The sequence below is a fragment of the Siniperca chuatsi genome, linkage group LG17 (genome assembly GCF_020085105.1).
Source record: "Siniperca chuatsi isolate FFG_IHB_CAS linkage group LG17, ASM2008510v1, whole genome shotgun sequence".
Lineage (NCBI taxonomy): Eukaryota > Metazoa > Chordata > Actinopteri > Centrarchiformes > Sinipercidae > Siniperca > Siniperca chuatsi.
The window spans coordinates 26095851-26100506 of NC_058058.1; the positions used below are offsets into that span (position 1 = coordinate 26095851).

General features: G+C 40.9%; 1 long non-coding RNA gene across 1 annotated transcript; it reads right to left on the reverse strand.

Moving 5' to 3' along the window:
- Positions 1 to 1198: 1198 nt before the first annotated feature.
- LOC122864499 lies at positions 1199 to 4153 on the reverse strand. The gene is made up of 3 exons (XR_006375238.1): positions 4083 to 4153; positions 3751 to 3844; positions 1199 to 2213 (listed from the first exon to the last, which is right to left on the reverse strand). It is a non-coding gene; the product is annotated as an uncharacterized LOC122864499 (long non-coding RNA).
- Positions 4154 to 4656: the final 503 nt, after the last annotated feature.

Consider the following 4656-nt stretch of genomic DNA (forward strand, 5'->3'; position numbering starts at 1 on the left):
CAGGCCAATGTTGTTTCAAAAAGAGGGCAACAGGAATAATTTTTGCTATGGGTCATTTTGGAAGACATTTTGACCCATCCATCCACCTGACCTTGTCCCAAAGTGGATTTTGGCCAGAGGAGGCATTGAAATTATGTAATTCTGCTCTGACACTTGCTTTTTGTCCTGAGCTGATGCCAGTTTCTCGTTAGCCAGTTCCACAGCTGTATGCAGTCGGTGTCGAAATCCGTTAACGTAAATCAGTCAAGTTTTTAGGAGGTTCTGATTCTTTCCAGTTACCAGACAAAGCAGCTAAGGGACCTCTTACTGTGTGCGCAAACACAAGTTCATTTGGGATAAACCGTGTGCTCTCTTGCGTTACCTCTCTAGCTGAAAGTATGAAAGTGGTCATATTATGCTCATTTTCAGGTTCATAATTTTATTTTGGGGTTGTACCAGAATAGGTTGACATGGTTTAATTTTCAAAAAACACCATATTTTCACACTACACATTGCTGCAACACCTCTTTTCACCCTGTGATTAAACACTCTGTTTTAGCTACCAAGTGAGGCATCTCACTTTTATTCGATCTTTGTTGGGAGTTGCACATGCGCAGTATCTAGGTAAGGACTACTAGCCTATCAGAAGCAGAGTAGGGCGGGTCCTGATGCGCAAGGTAGTGTGATCCCAAACAAAACCACTTCAGCTGATAACTATGGCTTCAGTTCAGCTGTTACGGTTCAGCCTTACATGTTCCAACAATCCGAACCAGCTTCACAACCTAGACTGGAGCAAGAGTTTCAGAGCAGTATGTTATTAATTTGTAACTAAATTATCTTTCACATGTAACATTTAACGTTACATCACAGCAACAACTATGTCCATTGACTTCCTGGAGAATATTGTTATTTTAATTTCATACATAGGTGTACTTATGGAAACTGCTCAATTCTGATGCAGTCGGCAGTTCAGGCAGTTCAGGAGCTGTGTTTTCTGTGGGAGAGGGTAACTCCCTTTGGGGTGGACTTTGGGCTTTTTCACTTTGCAAACCTATCACATGCACAAAAAGATATATAACACAATAAAGGAAAGGGGAAAAGCCAAAAAGCATAATATGACCACTTTAACCAAGGCAAACCCTCTTCCTAGCCTTTACCCAACTCCATGCAATAATGGACGTATTACTCCCCTCGAGTTGAAGCAAAGGCTCAGGTCGTTCTTGATTTTTAACAGACATTTATTCGGACACGAGTCTTCAAAATGTCTTGTACATGTTAGTCTTACAGCCCTTTTATGTCCCAACAATGCCGTCAGAACTATGAAAGGAAATAAGTAAAACTTAAATTAACCCTCTAAATGTGGTGTTTTACACATAATAATAAACGAAAAATACATACAAAATGAATAAATAAAATGCACATTCAACACATAAGAAAATACACTTAATTGACTAATTATACATTAACACACAGTCACATAACACACGTTCACATACGGCAAAGCAATTAACACGATAAAATACATACCTCATTGGCCTCTCTAACTCATGAGCTACTTTTAACACTGACTGACAGAGTTCAGCTGGCAAAACTATTTGAAAAACGGGATCCCCGACAAAACTCCCACTGTGCTTCACCCACTTTGTCACCAACAGCGAAATCTGTAGAAATTAACCACAAGCACTGTCCACAACCTCACTCTCAGGCCGAACCTGCTGAAACAGCTCCCTCAGGGAGGGGTCAACCTGCTGCTCTACAACCAGATCACTGTGGAATATTGACACAGGGACACGCACACGAGCACTCACCATATCATTACCCAGGATCACAGAAATTCCCTGGGTCGACAACGCTGGGCGCACAGCTATCTTAACCTCACAATGGAACACATTAAAATTAATCACTTTGTGCAATGGAACAAACAAAACATTTAATCCATTCCACGAACAGGAACGGAGCTGCCTGTTTCAGATTCTTTGGATAAGGGCAAAACTCCAGCCTGAATGAAAGAATCAAAAGCCCCCGTGTCCCTCAAAATCATCACCGGCACCTTCACATCACTTCCTACCAAAGCGAGCATAATGCTCCCCATTCCACTGAAGACCTCCATTTTTTCCCCTCAGGACACCGGTGTCCTCTGGGTCAGGCTCTGGCTCTGGCTCTGTACCATCCCTCTGCATGACACGCCACATTACACATTGCTCCATGGAACTCCTGGCCTCAGTGTCTGTGTTCTGTTGGGAAACATACAACAGAGGACCCATGAACAAAGAATACAATGCATGTTTAAAAGATACAGTGCAGCTAGAGACTGGAGGCGAGATAGTTAAAACAGAAGTTAGCACATTATTTAACACATGTTCTGGAAAATTGCACATTCCCAAATGGCCCGTTAGACATACAGATGCAGTTATAAATAAAAAGTAAAATCAAAGTGTTTGGACATCCCAATTAGCACTGTTATATTCACTCAGAGACTAGTGAAGGAAGAAGAGACAAAACACTATGAAAGAGCTACAGACTTCAGCTGCTGAGAGTGACGGTGTATCAGTCAACCACATCAAGAGCTCTGCAGAAAACTGGCCTGTGGGAGTGTGGCTATACAGGTACCATCACGGCCAATGTTTCGGGTTGCTGGTGTAGCCAGCCAATATCCAGAAAACAGATATCTGGGCTAAGACTTCCTCTGCAGTCTGATTAGCAACTTGATACTCGAGAAAGACAAATGTCGGCTAATCTCGGATATATGCATATGAATGTAGATTAATTGTTTTAACAAAGCTAATAAAAAGCTAAATCATCGTCAGACGATAGTTGATGGGTTCTGAGATTGCATTTGCTACTCGGACTACAAACAGAAACCAGAACGCTTTCAATGCCAAAATCTTGGTCCCTTGCCTACAGATTCTGCATTCATATGGAGATATCTGTTAACAGAGATTACCATCACCTAAGAAGAACCATGTCAAAAGTGGCCTGACGTTTTCCAGAGAGGAATTGAGTGACATCCAAGATGTTGGACAAGGTTTTGAAATCAAAATTCAAAGCAGTGTGTGCTGAAAACATAATACTTCTTGAAGAACACTATGTACTGTCAAATATGGCGGTTGAAGCATCATGATGTGGATACACTTTTGGTTCAGCAGGGCTATGACATATTGTTAAAATTGAAGAAGAATGGAGCAAAATCAGTGAAGCCACTGCAAGAGAAACTTAGTCTTTCAGCAGGACAATAATTCTGCAATTTTGCTGATCTACAGCAACTTTGTCACACTTAGTACACCTATCGAATGAAGACTATGAGAGACTGAAGGAATACACGGTGAGTTGCTTGTAAAATACACTAAGACTTGAGTGCGCATGTTCTTCTTATATGGATGGCCTCGTTCTCAGGAGAGAAGACAGCAGTTAGAAAAAAAAAACCTCCGCCACCTTGTTTACACACTGTAAGTTTTCATGTACATCATTCTTGAGTCTTACACATGGTTATGGTATGGTAGGCAATGCAGTAACCTTGACATTCGGCCTGGAAGGCTAAAAACAAGATTGACCTTTGATTGTCTCAAGATATGTATATGTATATGTATTTCCCCCAAAATCAGACCAGAAATGACACAACCATGTGCCACAATGTGCCGAGTATACTAGTTTTCATTCTGACCAAAATATTTCACTTATTACACCCTCATTTGTGTCTGAAGCTGAGGTAATCAGTTTTTGGTTTGGGTGATAATCTGCATTCTCTTTACACTCCATAGCACATTTACCTACCATTCAGTAGAGTGAGTATGCACAGCCAGAACCAGTCAAACTTGGGAAAAATGTAGACAGCATAGGTAGAGTGGATATTGGACTCCTTAATGATCTGAGGAAACATCAACAATACAGACAACAACGTGTTACCTCACCTTATATCACAACAACATCAGAATATAAATATAAACAATATAAAACAACATATAAAACAATAATAAAAACCTATATCCTATAAAGGACCACACTAATGGTTTCCCACTATTAAACTTACTGACTGCACACCACACACTTGACATTACTGCTGGCTTAACAGTTCAGCAGTAAAATGGCAAAAATGAAAAACTTACCTTGCATTATAGAGGAGGTGCAGACAAACCTTGGTGCACAGGGATGATGCTTATATGTTGTCATGTATTTCTGGTAAAAAGAGAAATTGTTTTTGAAAGTTAATTAACTAATATTTGCAAGATTGTTTAACCCTGACTAGCATTCCTCTGTCTAAACGAGGAAGGCTAAACACTGTTCTCCATGAACAAAATACTGAAGCTTAAATGCAGTTCTCTCTCTAGCTGGCTGCTTAACCATAATCTACCTACCTAAACTCAGCCCTGGTCTTCATGCAGTTACTGGTGGTGGGTATTTATGCACTGAATCCCAGTGGTGAGGGAAAGCAACCAGAAACTGGTGACCCACCCTGAACCATGGATGTGCTCTCGAGACAAATTGCCCTTACCACGGTCACCGCAACATTAGTAAAACAACAAACAAGATGAAACCCAAAGGGGTAACGCCACTGAACTTGACAGGGGAACGCCTGTTTGAGTCAGTTTCAGTACACCAGTCAGACAAGGGGGAAAAAAAACTCCCCTAACCCGCGCAAAACAAATCACCTTGCCAGAATAATTAAAAACTACTGCATCT